The sequence below is a fragment of the Rissa tridactyla genome, chromosome 3 (assembly GCF_028500815.1).
Source record: "Rissa tridactyla isolate bRisTri1 chromosome 3, bRisTri1.patW.cur.20221130, whole genome shotgun sequence".
Classification (NCBI taxonomy): Eukaryota; Metazoa; Chordata; class Aves; order Charadriiformes; family Laridae; genus Rissa; species Rissa tridactyla.
Window position 1 is genome coordinate 64536075 of NC_071468.1, and position 15645 is coordinate 64551719.

General features: G+C 42.1%; 1 long non-coding RNA gene across 1 annotated transcript in view; it reads left to right on the top strand.

Moving 5' to 3' along the window:
* The first annotated feature begins 2705 nt into the window (after positions 1 to 2705).
* The window catches only part of LOC128907255 (uncharacterized), a 39693-nt gene continuing 26753 nt past the window's right edge, over positions 2706 to 15645 (top strand). Inside the window, exon 1 of the long non-coding RNA XR_008465537.1 lies at positions 2706 to 2873. This is a non-coding gene — a long non-coding RNA (uncharacterized LOC128907255). The remainder of the gene's footprint in view (positions 2874 to 15645) is intronic.

Consider the following 15645-nt stretch of genomic DNA (forward strand, 5'->3'; position numbering starts at 1 on the left):
ATATTCTGATAGTTATAAGGTCCTTTGGCAGCACATGGCAAGGATGACTAAGTTCATGGAGTGTTTTAGTAGTGTTGAACTGCAAAGTGAAATCTTCTTGCACCAAAGCTGTTGATAGCTACAGAAAACTTATCTGACTGATCATTTACGCTAGGAGAGAAAGTTCTCTCAGTTCTTTCCCTTCTTCTCTCAAGAAGGTGGGGTTTTTTTCAGTCTTGTATGAAGTTAAATTTTAGTCTTGTTCTAATTTAAGTTTGAGAAGTACAAAATGATCGGTTACGTGTGTATAAATCTAATGTTTATATAAATTAAAAACAGAATGCATGAAACAGTTCTACTACTTCTGCAAAAGCTGATTAATGTTGAGCCAAAAGGAACATCAAGTTCTCATACTGGGTCTCTTACAACCATTTAAAAGTGTGGAAGATGTATGGCTTGGAGGAGCATCCCTAGTTTTGAGCAGGAGACACAGGGTTTGTGACAAATAATTTCCTGAGGCTTTCCTATGTGCCTGGCAAAGATGGTTTCCCAGCAAGTAGCTCTCTAGTGTTCCTCTGGACAAGGAGGAAGTACTGGTTTCCACCTCATAGCCCACTGATCTTTATCACAGGCATCTGTGTCCAGCGTTAAAGACAGCGAAAGACTACAAATGTTTTAAAAAGTGAATAAAAGAATTTAAAAATAATTTAAAAGAAGTAGTTACCTGAAGCTCACCAACTTCTTGAACCGGATTTTGGTTCTGATATTCAAAACCTTTGTTCTTGGCTTTTTACCACGATGCTATTCCTGTCTACTTTACCTTTGCCTCTGCAAGTTTGAAATACTGAATAGTGAAAAGACAAAGGACTGAAAAGCTAGCAGGAAAGTTGCTCCTGTGAAAGGCCCTTGCCCCTAAGGTCTTAGACTGGTTTTAGACAAGATCCAGATGTGATATACTTTGAAACATCAAATCTTTGGAAATTTGCCTGAAATTGATGTGAACCTGTGCCCGTTGAAATGTTCAGACATCTCTACTGGCAGATTATAATTCTGTTATGTCCTTTTTTTCAGCTTCCCCTGGCTAGGCTGAGAGTTAAACTAGTGTCTTTTAAGTGGATGGGTAAATGATAGTCACGGTTTTATAAGACCTGACTCTAACATTATGAATCGGGCCGTAGACATCAGGCTTTACAAAACACAGTTTGCCTGAAGTACGGCAAGCTCAGTTACTGTGCGTGAAGCAGCACAGCAGTATGAAAGAAGTATGTGGGGAAAAGCAATAAAGGTTTTATCAGCTGAGAACAGGAGAAAACTAGGTGATGTGATTGATTTTATGAGAAACTGTTTTTGACGAGTCCAAAAATAGGTAGCAGAGCCAAAAGAATTTTCCACCCATGTGTTCCCACTTTGGAGTTAGCTTAGTTAAGCAGAGTTAAAGCGGATCCACTGTGAGGTAGCACTTATGAACACTGTTCAGTCTTTTTACTTATTTATTTTCTTTTCTTAACAAGTGACCATTCTTTTTACATGAAAAATGTCAGAGTAAATGCAGATTCCTTTAGGAATATGCTGTGGAAAGTACCTACTTTTTTTTTTTTTCAGCTATACTCTTGGAAACTTAGTGTATGCCTCTTGCTATCAGACATGTATTTGAATTGAATTCCAGGGATGTTGTCTGTGCTTTACTTTTGAAGTAGAATATCAGAGCATGATGAATCCAAAGACACCCTCAGGACCTCACTGTTTCTGTTGATGTTGTCTTCTGTAGCAGTGTATGTTCAGATTGCATATAAATCCTGTTCGCTTTTGTGGCAGGTGATAGCAAGATGCTGTGTAGAAATGATTCTAGAGTGACATCAAGGAAAGACATCTGACATTTTTCTACCAGGCATGGTCTCCAAAAGGGCAGAGGGAATAGCTGGAAACCACAAAAGTGCAACCATGCTTCAGCTGAGTCACGGGGACACGGTTGGGGAACTGCATTTTCGTCCTAAAATTACCAAAAGGTAGTTTGGGACCAGCCTTGAGAGCATCTCCTTGAGATCTCCTTGAGAGCAGGCAATTTAGGTCTGATATTTTTCTGCACAGAAAATAGTTTCAGAAATTTGTACAAACTTGCCTGTGACCTTCAGGCCAAACAGTAACTTCTCCTTTCTTATTCTGTCTTCATTGATATTTTTTATTTATTCTTTCCCACTTATCTATTTTTTCTTCTGCTTAGTTGGGGCTATTTCTCTGCTTTCGGTCGACAAGTTGATACTATATTTGTCCTTTGCTCTATAAGGTTCTGGTAGAAATCAAATGTATATTTTGCACACACAATAAAACTATAGACTTATGATCATGGATTGGATATCTCTTATACCTGCTTTGATGTGATTAGCATTTGCATAATAGAGTCTATTAGGTGCTAAGCTTTGAGGAGGGGAATGAAAAGTTTTCCTTACCAAAGCAAAGATAGTTTCCTTGTAGATTAAATATCAGTTCTATAGTGTCATCTTTGGGCTGTTGTACAGGGAGTCTGCGCCTTGTTTATTCTGCAATACTAAGTGGTCTTTTAGAGCGTGCCGTATGATTGTTGTCTTGGTGCTGCTTATCAGAGCTAATAAAGACTCGTTGCGGTCTGTGGAGCCAGCAGGAGGGACATTAGCTGCTAGTAAAAAAAATTAATTCTGAAGGTTTGGATCTTCATTTAATAGTCAAAACACACTGCCTTTCACCACAGGTGCTATGCTACTGTGGTGAACTGTACTGTAGTATAGTGTACTATAGTATCTATATGTACCATAGTAGCTATGTTGTATTGGGAAAAAAAGTCTGTTACTGAGCTAACCACAGATTTATTTTTAAACAAAATTCTGACTGACCTCAGAGGACAACTTGCATGCTTAAATGTAAGTATATGCTTAAATATCTTACTAGAGTCGAACAACTCTTAGAGATATTATTATACCTGAAGACAAAATTTTAAATTTAACTGAGCAGAGGTGCCTCTTTAATATTCTGTTGTGGCAATAAACAATGGAAACCATAATCTGGCATTCGAAGTTAATAACGTGAGGTTAATGCTTGCTTATTTCAGAATTATAGTGTATCTAGAAAGGGTGGAAAATAAGGAGCTTTGCTAGAGTAGAAATATAGGACGCAATTGCCAAATAATGTGAGATATAGTGAAGTTACTGCACTACTCAAGCAAGAGCATTACTGTAGTATTCAGTGGAAGCTGTCCTTGCTTGGTGCCCTGTCAGCTGCGGACATATGAATAGCTTCACCCACGATAAGCCAAGCTGTGCTGAGTCAAAGACATTGACAACTGAAAGGGATTAAACCGTCCCAGATACCCTTGGTGGCCATTGCCTCACACTTCCAAATACTTGTTTCCTAGTAAGCAGGCTACTCATGTGCAGTCAAATGTTCTAAGGTGATTCGTTCCTGCCTTGAGCCTGGGCTTTTGATATCCATATCTTCAGGTGTGTCTTTCCCTTCACTTTCCCTTCACTGCGTCTTTCCCTTTTTGATCTCCTGGCATATGAGCCTCTTCTTCCTTCTTAGTTTACTCACATTCAACAGTCACCTTCAGAGGTGGGTTAAACAGGAAAATGCCCTTGTTACTTCTAAGATAAGAGTGTCCACACATTGAGAGTTAAATATAATCACTACTACATGTGATGTTCTGTGGCATTTGTGCAACTAGGCATCCCCTTTACCTCTGAGGAGAGTCGATTTCTACCCAGCAAGTGTAGGCTGGTTCTTGCCAATAAGTAAATTGCCAAAACCAACGCAGTACTGACAACCTTGCCCTTCACGCTAAATAGAAGGGACATTTAAATGCTCCTGTGTGCAATGAAAGCTGCCTACAGATGTACAAAGGGGCAGCCTGGCTTTTTGGGAGGTAATGGGTAAGGGATTTCCCCCCGGACAGGATGCAAATGCAGAAGTAAAGGTGCCCGCTGGAGGGTGCTGGTTGTGGCAGTAGGAATCAGGCATCCTGGAAACAAAGTTGAGAAAGTGTGAAGTGATCCCGTTCCCACTGAAGCTGCTGGGAGACTTGTTAGCTGGGTGACAGTGTGTATCTAGGAAGAAAAACCAGATCTCCCAGCCATTTTCTGAATTCTGTCGAAAGTCCAACAAATGGGAATTAATTTCTGAAATAGTGGTTGGAATATCTTCTATGATCTAATTTAGTTATTTGGGGATATGCGAAGTAGCCTACAAATCATGAACTAATTTCCAGCAGACGTCTGGGGTGAGAAAAATACGATCTCTGTGTTACAGGCGGGGGAAACTGGGGCACACAGAAGATCAAAGATTTAGCTAGGCCCTTTGGTTCCATTTTTAATTAATACACTTACCATGTACAAAATTACCCAGTTAAAAAAAGAAAGTTGTATGGAACCGTTCGCTACAGAAGTCAGAGAAACTGATTTGTTAATCAGAGTTATATAAAGGATGTACTGATCTCCAAACCTTCCGTCAGGGGGTTTCAAATATGGTGGAGGGGCATCAAATCAGCCTATTTTTCTCCTGGCTAATATTTTTTTCTGCCCTGTAACATTACTTGGGTGCCAGGGTAATAAGGTAACGATACCATTATCGCTACAAAACCCAGAATAGAAGAGAACAAAGAAACAAGTATGGGTACAAAAAAAATACCTTGACATTGCCATGTGTTACATTAAAATCCATTAGCTTAATGATCTTGAATGCCATCTTTTTGGGCTTAATTCCACCGCCTTTAGCTTAGTACCTCCTGATTTACACTACTGTGTGTGAAATTGGGCTCTACTTGTAATTTGAGTCTGTGTTTGCAGTTGGAAGGAAGATCGTATATTGTTGTAGGCTAGAATTTTAATATCAGAGGCTCATAGAGCAATAGGGCTTGAAGAACTTCATCAACTTGTCTAGGCTTTGCTTCTGCTTCAGGCCAGAGTAATTATACCTGTATGTTTATTAAATTTGTCCTTAAAAACCTCTGATTGTGGAGAGCCCATAGCCTTTCAGGCACCCTATTCCAGTATCGCTATCTATACTGCTAAAATGCTTTTTGCTAGCATCCAACCTGAGTTCTTTTAACTGCAAATGAAGGGTGTTAAATCTTCCTCCGATCCGTGATGGACAGGGAGATCTTATATCTCTCCTCTTTCCACTGGCTTTTTATATATTGCTAGATTATTTTACCCCATGCAAGTCTTCCTCGTATGTCATACTTTCTGGATCTCTCTTGTTAATTGTTTTCACTGTATATGTCACTTTGAGAAGTGACACTCAATCCTGGCTATGGTGTCCAAGTGGGAGCTTACCAGGACAGAACAGGGCAAAGGACTGATTCCTGTGCCTCATGGAGTTTGAGAATTACATGTTAGTGCTGAACAAAGATCAGCTTTGAGATATTACAGCCTTCAGGATCTGTTCCTCTTCCACTTGAGAAGCATTTTCCCCATTGTTTTCAACAGACCTTCTCAGACTCTGTATGACCATGATGTTATTATGGCCCGGTGTACAAACTATAGTTTTCAGGAAAGTATTTCCAGTTGAAAGAAAAAAAATGTTAGCGATGGGAAAAGGTGCATCAGTGCACCTCACTGCATCAGTGGGGAAAAACTAGCTCAGACACAAATGTGCACAAGTTCTTATTTGGTTCTGCATCAGGAATTTGACTTCTGCTAGGATATATTGCTGTTTATCACTGAAAGAATATGGGAGAACCGTTACTGGTAATCCTTTCACAAGTATGTTCCTTCTTCACCAGCACTCTATTTACAGTGATGAGAGAGAAAAATCATGTCCCTGTAGGAGACTCCCCTCCCCAGTATTGGGTTAATCCTGAAGTCCTCACATGGACAGTAAAAATGCATCAACCTTGCTGGAACATTTTCCCGAGATGCAGGCTTTCCGTTTGTAAGGAGTCCTTCTTCCTCCATGTACTCTGGTGCTGTATTAGCAAGACTTAGCAATGCATGAATTCAGTGCTTTGGCTTTCAACATGAAACATGGCTATGAAAGTGATAATGAATGGTACCACTAGTGTTCTTGAATATTCTTAACGGTTTTAAAGGTAATATATTGCTCAATGGTCAGTACTTTATTGCTCTACGATTAATTTTTATCTCTCAACATAAAAATAGTCTTTTTTCTGTGTGAATCGTGAAATTGTTGACACGGATGTTATTTGGTCCCCAAAACATGAATTTTCAGTCTGTGTTGAGTTGTCAGGAAATTTCTGTTACTCATTTTTTGGTTTTCTGATGCTATTAGACAATCCATGATTGAGACAGTGCTGTTTGGAAGAGTGCATTCAACACAACTGAGCAAAAATAAAACAAACAATCCTGTGCTGATCCTGATCACTTCCAACCCTGTTGCAGCCTCTGATTCCTGAAGAATGGCAGTGCCTCCCTTCTCATACTGGTTGCATGCTGAGCACATCTTTGCCGTGGGATGCAGTGACTGGCAGAACCTGTTCTCCTCAACATCTTCTGTTATTTACAGCTGGAAACCCATAGGGAAGGCCTAGTTTGCTATTTCTTGAATTCCAAGTAGATAGGAATACCCTGATTAAAGCTACATACTTTACGTTAAGCTATTATTTTATATATATTAGATGTATCTAGTATGTTTGGTTATATATGTATTATACATACCAGGTAACTACTCTGGATTTGCCAGTGGAACCACTCATTTGCCATAGGAGGCACAGCTGTCTGCCAGCCTTTGAACTGGCTTCAGACCTGGAGGTCCTGAGTGCTGTTTGGTTATCTTATTCCCTTGGGCGACTGCCTTTTAATTCTAGTCCTTATTTTCCCATCTGCAAATTAAGACAATATCCTTAAATTCCTTCATCTCAAAGGCAGAGGCTTGTGCCCTCTGCTCCCTTTCTCTGGTCCTTCCTAGGTGCCTTGGGCTTTCTTTGTGGGTGAATGGGGAACAGGGGAAGAAGACAGGCAGGGGAAACAGAAGGGAATGATTTACTTCTGGGTCATACCTCAGAGCAAGGACTGGATGTGGCCAGAGAGTGCACTTGGATGTGGGAGCCAAGCAACAAACCTTTGCTTCATGTGCCAGAGAAACACAGGGGCACCACGGTCTACGGTGGGCAAGGAGCTGTATTTGGCATTCCTAAATCCCAGGCTGATTGGCTAGTCTTCCTCTCACTCATCATCCTCTCAGTTAGTAATAAAGAAGATGAAACATAGATTTGCTGTTGAGGGAAAGGCAGTAGTCCCATATCAGCACCTGCTGACACAGTGGACACATATGGTGGTCATGTGCTGATGTAGAGACCATGCAACTGCACCCCAGTCCCCACCTGTGTGTGCTGCCCGCAGCGGTCTCCTGGCCTGGGGCAACTATGCAGCAATACAAAGGGATGGGTTTCTTCAGGCCAGATGGAAGCAGAAACAGAAATACATGGGATTCCCTGGCACCCAGGCCAGCTCCTGGGAATGTGTGGCTTCTGGAAGGCACCCACACCATCACCTGAACCTCAGTTCACAAGGACAGGGACAAATCAGAGATCACTGAATGTTTGTGAAGTCTCCTATGTTGAGAAATTCTATTTTTACTTTTCTTAAAAAACACAAAAATGTTCCTTCACATTTTTGTAGTTTTCCACACCTGTGAAATAAATCTTTTGGATTTAGCTATTTAGCTATATGTAGTTGAGACAGGTAAGCTCCAGTGTTGCAAAGCTTATGGTAAAAATCAGGATAGTTGGCAATATCTGATGTTTTTCTCCAGGACTTTGGGATCACACATTAATGTCTTAGTCACTGGTTTTATTAAAAACCCAACCAAACAAACCCCCAAACAAACATGATCTCATGACTGGTCAGAAAAAAAATGGAGAATGTGAACAAATTGAACGCCAAGGGACCAGGAGTCCAGAAAGCTGTGCAAGAACTTCAACATCACTTGCTGAGAAAGTCTGTATTTTCAACCCCAGCTGACAGCGTGAGGAGCAGAAGGTGGGAAGCAGGAGGGGTGGAAAGAAGGTCCTTTCTGCTTTGGGATGCTTCGGTCCCGACTGCTTCAGGGTGGCCATGCTGCTTCTGACACCGAACTGCAGCTTTTCTTTAGGCTCACTCAGGCACCAGCTTGTAATAGCGTTGACATGTCGCTGCCTCCCGGGAGCTGTTATTTAGTGCAGCAGCAGCAGCTCATTAAGCCCTGGGAAGCAAAGTGCTGGTTAAGTGAACCTCAGCTACATCTGCCGAGGCTGTGCTGCCTGTCACAGGGGCCTTCGGAACCTTAAAACCGGGGTGTCATTGCGCGCTGGCTTGCCTGAAGCTGGGGAGCTGGTGGGGAGAGCCCAGGGCCAGCCGCCGAGGTGGCACCTTCGGTTCCTGTCCCCGCAGAGGGTGGTGGAGGTGGCGATGGCTTTCAATCCAGACCTCCCCGGCAGCTATTGCCTGCGAGGGGGCAGCCTGTTCACACCCGCACCCTGTTGTGGGATCAGGATGCCTGCCAGACTCCCTCCCCTACTCCGAGGTGTAATTTAGGGCGGTTTTTATTTTTCAACCTGTTGTGATTTGGTGGGTTTTTCTTTTTTTCCTTGAAGGAAGGAGTCACTAGATGGCACTGCATCACCGCTGGACAAGCCACCTCCCTCTCTCTAGGATAGATGAAAGACGTTGCCTACCTCTATTTTCAGCTGTCTGCTTTCAATCTCTAACAGGGGGAAAAAAAAGGGGGGAGGGACGGAAGGGGAAAAAAAGAAGCAGCTGGGTCTGTGCTAATAAAATGTGCTTTAGCAGAGTTTTTCTCTCTAGCTTCAGCAGTGCTAGCTCCAAATCATTTGCCCATGCGACTTTCTGGTTAGAACAAAACACTTTACACGACTTGGTTTCTACACATTTTTCTTTTAGCCTGTTTCACTCTACCTGCTATCGCCAATGCAACAGACTCAGATGGCTCAGTGGAAAAAAAGTGGGATTGAATGTTTAGTTTAAGACTGAACTCCCCCAAATATGGATGGCGTTTGGGAATGCTTGTCCTCAGCTAGGCTTCTAAGTTCTTGAAACAAATGAAAATAATAATAAATGGGTGTGCTAAGCTACATGCACATAAACAGCTAATTGAGAGCCATCCACTGACACATGAGGATGGATAGCATTGTTCACTGAGCCGTAGTTTCATTTATTGCTATTATGTGCTGCAAATATCCCTAATCAGTGGCTTGACGAAAATTACCTTCCGCCACCAAGCTTGCAAAATTGGGCTGTCTCATGACTACAGAGTTGATTGCAAGAGTTCAACATTTCTATACGTAGTTGAGATCCATAAATTCACATTTTGGCAGAAAAAGAGCATTAAAATGCATAAAATGTTTACTTTGGTCTGAAGCCCAAATGAAAAGATTTCTGTCATTTCCTATTGGCCCAATCGACCTTAATATACTGGTGTTTCTTTCTTCAAGAAAGTAGTACCACTTGGAAGGAGTGGGTGTTTGAGCTCTTCTTCGCAGTCTCAGAGAATCAGTTTTATCATTGTGCTGTTCTCATTAGTAGCGGCTGTAGCTGCAGCACAATTACAGAGGGCAGAAATCTCATTGTCGGGAGGGAGACTAACCTATTTAGAAAATTTGCGAGAAATTGCACTGCACGCAAAAATGTGATCTTGGCTGAATGCTGCTTTAATCCATTTTTGTGTTGCAAGACCATTAAGATGAAAAGTATTTGAGTTTTAAAAGTGAAAGTCTTAAAAGGAGAGGTGCCACCGCTGTGCCCAATTTCCTCTCTTTCCTTATTAAGGGGGTTGGTTAGGCTAGAGCTGAAGCCTACTGATAGTAAAGGATGATAGATTAGAAGGACATGGACCTGTCGGAACAGATCCAGCGGAGGGCCACGAAGATGATGAGAGGGCTGGAGCACCTATGTATGAGGACAGGCTGAGAGAGTTGGGGTTGTTCAGCCTGGAGAAGAGAAGGCTCCGAGGAGACCTTATAGCAGCCTTCCAGTACCTAAAAGGGGCTACAGGAAGGATGGGGAGGGACTCTTCATCAGGGAGTGTAATGACAGGACATGGGGTAACGACCTCAAACTGAAAGAGGGTAGATTATAGATTGGATAACAGGAAGAAATTCTTTCCTGTGAGGCACTGGCACAGGTTGCCCAGGGAAGTTGTGGATGCCCCATCCCTGGAGGTGTTCAAGGCCAGGCTGGATGGGGCTTTGAGCAGCCTGGTCTAGTGGGAGGTGTCCCTGCCCATGGCAGGGGGGTTGGAACTGGGTGATCTTTAAGGTCCTGTCCAACCTGAATCATTCTATGATTCTGTGATTAGCTTTGTCAAATAATTCATGTTTGCCAGCTGTCATTGGACATAGATTTTCATAATTATTTTATTGTATTTCCCCTTTAAATTCACAAACAGATATTTATTTCTGTGAGATCTCATTGCAATTGGGGGATGTGATACTTCTGTATGCTTCAGTCTCTCCATGGCAACTGTAAATGGGTCAAGCACTGGTGCAGCCTGGTACACAGCAGCTATGGGAAGGCAGTTGCAGGAGTCTGCCCTCGCAGTGCCCTACGTTATCCTCACTTGGAGCTCCCATGGATGATGCTTCCTCGGGCAGTACTGAGTGCTGCAGCCAAGAGGTATCGTGGAAAAGTTCTTTTGGTGGCCACTAAACCTTGAGCATCCCCTGGATTTGCTATAGGTTCCATTAGAGGCTACGTGTTCAGGCACCTGGTGTTGCACAGACCCGTGCGTCAGGTCCATGTGATTATTGCAGGTACGTTATGGTGCTTTCCCATACTGGTGCAGAGCTTGTTTCAAGCTGTGTTCCAAACCCATGACGAAGAGAGCCTGGGCTAAGGCAGTCTGAGGGAAGTGTTTGGCGGAGACTGTCATGTGTGCAAGAGTGGGAGGAGAGCTACGGGCACAATGAATGCAGGCTCTGCTCAGTTGCAAGGTAAACTCATTTTCAGCACACTGGGATGCAGGGAGGACTCACTGAGGATAGAGACACACAGAGAATCAGCAGCAAGGAGGGGTGTCCTGGTACCTTGGTGCAAGGGTACCTTGGCATTAGGCAACCCCATTTGGATCCCACATTATATGGCTTGTGAGGTTACTTACCTTCCATGTGGATAAGCAATTACATGGTCTGAAGTTAACATGATTCAGTGCTGTAACTAAAATGGACAAGATGAAACAAGAAGCGGAAACAACCCGACTTTGCAATACTGCAAGAGTAATTCTAGACTGATTGTTGAGGGAGAAAACCCAGACATGTTTAGCCATAAAATTATAGTTCTGCTAGGGAGGTGAAATGAAGGTATGCATTAGGGTTTTGTAACAGGGACACTGAGGGCTATTCCCCTGACCAAAATGCAATTTATATTTTCAAACACCTGCCTGTAGAAACTGGGGTGGGGAATTCTAAACCTTATCTCCGGTGCCTCTAAGTCTTGTTACAGGATCTTCTCATTCCCACAGCAGTCTTGATCATTCAGTGGTGGGAATCTTTCTTCTCTGCTGATCTGTGACACGAAGTGTTATATTTTCTGACTAGTATCTATCGTGCAATAGGATCATAAAGTGCAAAGAAATTCTTCTGAACAACTATTTCAGTTGCTGGAGTAAGAAGCAGCCTTATCATTATGCTCTGTTATAACTGGAGTCTGCTAGGGAAACTGACGGCCAGTCGATAGTCCACATTATTGAACCTTGGTCAGGTGTACATCTGCTAGGCAGAAGAGACATTGATTATCACTTTGTTGAAGTACAAGTGAGCTTCTATTCACTATGGGGAAAAAAATCCCCAAACCAATGCCAATCACAGACCTGATGGAGCTATTAACACACAACCTTCACTTGGAGAAATAATGTTTTTGTCTCTGTGGTCGTGTTTACATAAGAAAGTAATCCTGTGCAAAAGAAGCAGATCGGTATACTGGGGCAGATGGATCACCATATCAAAATTGTTAATGGTTTGGGTATTTTACTCTGAACTAGATTTAATCTGGTCCTCTGATATCATGATCTCACACGTGGTTTGAGGCGGTCTGAAGGACAAGTCACTGATTTAGCCACTAGCAGTCTTCATCGTGGACTGGGGGGAGTTTGGTGCATAGGTGGAAGAAGGAGAGCTTTTGGATGAGTTTCCTCCTCAGAGAATCTAGTTTGAATGTCCTAAAACCACTCTGCAAACCCAACTAGCAGGTGGTAAATTGGGACAGTCAGGGTTTCACTTCAACACTGTCCCCCCAGAAGGGCAGTGTGGGCACAACCTAGTGAATCCAGCAAGAGCGGGTTGTTGGGGTCAAATGCTTCTGGTGTCTAAGTGGAGACTGTTTTGTTCTCAAGTCATTAAAAACTCATCAGGGAACTAGTTCCTTTGTCTGCAATATTGTCTAAATGATCACTTAGCTCACCATGGTAGTTAATCTTTTTTTCTTTTTAAAATGCATGTCATGACAACAATTGTTAGATCATTTGCCCTCGGGATGTTCTTCATACCATTTTTCTAACCTGTTAGCACAAAAACCCTTCTCTTTTGAGTCTCTAAACACATAGGTGAACTTATCTGAGTCATACATGCTCTCTTTTCTTCAGCATCATGCAGTGATTAGAGTTATTCTTTAATTTAAGGACAGCTAATGACCATTATTTCAAATACTTATATTCCCTTCAGGAAGCTGATTTTGGAGGGGTGTGGAGCAGTAGCAAAGCCTTTCAAATCACTGGGGCTGTACTGCTGTAGCCCTTCTGAATATTATTGACTACTCTAAATTGAGGACCTTTATTTTTTAAAAAAATTTAGATCTACAAATGAAGAAGTATCTCTTGATTTTATTCAGCAAATCTCACCATCACACAGTCTGTGTCTGTCTAATTAAATTAACTTGTGCCATTGTTAGTGGCAGAAAAGAAGAAAAAAAAAAGAACAGCTGGTAGAGAAGTCAATATTAGTATTTTAAGTTCAGGGTGGTCACCTTAGCCTTAGAGCTTCTCAGATCACTTCCTGTCCACATATATAGCTATATATAGTTGAGAGTTACCTTAAGATTGTAATCACTTCACTACTTCCTCTCCCAGTGTAGGATCAAACAACCTGAAACTTGGCGGTTTTTATCCTTTATATACTTGGTCTTGTCTCTGGTATAATTCAGAGCATCTCAGAGGTGGCATCTGTGCTGTAGTCCAGGGCAGCAAGTGAAGTAGAAACTTGACAGACATGACCATGTTGTGGTCTTTTTCAGAGACTGTTCAACCTTCGTCTTAAGCCTAGCTAAATTTCCTCTCCCTAATTTCTACTGAGTTACTTGAATTTTACAGGACCTCACTGGTCTGCTGGTTAGATATCTTCTGTTTTCCAGATTCAAAGCCCCTTGTTCTTTGGCAACACAATTCATTAGTTTAATTTTTTTTCCCCTCGCCTTTATTTTGCTATGCTAAAATAAACTAAGTTCTCCTTGTCTCCTTTTGTGAAGAATGTTTTTCCATTCACCTGATTAATTTAGTGCCTATTGCCCCTGAAATCCCTTTTGATGCATATTGGATTTTGTTGAGTGTTTTGTTGAATGTTGAATGGGATTTCCTGTGTTTCAGTTTGTGCCCATTGCCTCTTGTCCTGTCACTGGGCACCACTGAAATGCATCTGGCTCCTTCTTCTTTACTTTCCCCATCAGGTATTTATAGACATTGATGAGATCCCCCTGAGCCTTCTCTTCTCCAGGCTGAACAGTCCCAGCTCTCCCAGCCTCTCTTTGTATGAACAATGCTCCAGTACCTTAATTATCGTTGTGGCCCTGGACTTTCTCCAGTATGCCCATGTCTCCCATGTACTGGGGAGCCCAGAACTAGACCCAACACTCCAGGTGTGTCTCACCAGGGTGAGCAGAGGGGAACGAACACCTGCCTCCACCTGCTAGCAACGCTTCCTAAGGCATGTTTGCTGCAAGGGCACGCTGCTGGCTCACGATCAATGTACAATCACCCCCCTGTTTGCCCCCTTGCCCTTTTTTCTTTTCTGCCAAGCTGCTTTTCAGCTAGCCAGTCCCCAGCCTGTGCTGGTGCCCGCGGTTGCTCCTCCCCAGGTGCAGGGCTTTGCATTTCTCGGTTGGCCCATTTCTCTAGCCATTTGAAGTCCCTCTGAATGACTCTCTGGTGTATCAGCCACTCTTCCCAGTTTGGTGCAACCAGCAAACTTGCTATGACTGCACTCAGTCCCATCATCCAGGTCATTAATGAAGATGGAACTAGATGATCTTTAAGGTCCCTTCCAACCCTAACAATTCTATGATTCGATGTTAAACAGTGCTGAACCCTGTATTGAACCCTGGGGTGCACCCCTAGCAAATGGCCTCCAACTAGACTTTGTGCTGCTTATTGCCACTCTTAATTATGATAATTTTTTAGATAGTCAGAGAAAAAATCAGGTTAGTCTAGTTTGATGTGTGCTTGCCAAATGCAAGTTGCGCTTCATCCAGGTTTGGTTTCACCTCTCCATCTTTAAGAGGTTTCTGATTGGAAGTAGATTCCGATACCTGTACTTTGATAAGGCAAATGTTCATAGGTGTGTTAGAGGAAGAAATCTGTGGGTAGGAAGGAACTCTAGGATGCTACTGTTGCATCAGATCTATGGAATATGGTTCAGCTGATAATCTGTAGTGCCTTTCTGGAAAGATATTTTGGCCAGTATTATCAGCAATAATAAAATTTCAAACAAAAAGCTTTCCTGAGCCTGCAGTTTAGCTTGCTAATCCTTACCTTTGGAATCAGGATTGCTTCTGAAAAGGAGTGCAGTTTTCATTTAGAAGGAATTTGTAGTGTAGAATATATAGAGTTGGAATGCATGAGGATACGAACCCTTCCTCTAGCTTTTCTACACTTATTTTCATTCCGCATAAAAAACTTTGCAATAGATATCAAACAAACATAATATCTCTTGTCTGCTTGGGGAAATTTAACATAGAAGCATCTGTAAGAAGGAAATTACATAAAACCGAGATGACAGAAGTAATGGAGATTTAGATGAGGAGAAATCAGCTCTCATTATGAGGTAATAAGATTGCTTATCTGGCTGTGTATTAGAATGGAGTTCAGCAATGAGATTTCTGTTGGTGAAGCTAGATAATGGAATGAACATCATCTTCTTGCCTTTGGAGCTGGTAATTTCTATCCTTAGCGAGTGTATTGCTCATGTGTTTCCAAACATTACGTGTATCACAAATAATACACATACGGAATTCAGCAAAGCAAGCATGATTGATGTGAACATTAAGAAAATCAAAGTTGCTTCAGTTTAGTGAATCACATCTTGACCAAAAAAGAAAGCAGATGATCATGACAACTGGGGATTAGGAAAGCAAATCCCCAGCAATATTTTGTGGCAATTATATATCCCCAGATGCAGGAATTACCAGCTAAATAGATTGGATATACTGCAATACAGTCTTAAACATCATTCTCTGGTAGTGTTGTGAACTGTATTGGAAAAAGCTAACTATGGGGACACAGTATCTGATCCTGCAGATGCTTATGGGTGAGTTTAAGCATTGATTTCTACTGAAGACAGGGTAAAGAGCTGCCTGCTTAACTAGGCCAAAATACATCTAAGTATTTGTGGGATGGGGAGCCAGCTTTTCTTCAATGATACCAAACCCTCATATTGTCCATTAGTGGTTAATGGAAAAAAGTATACATATTTTTGATGACTGC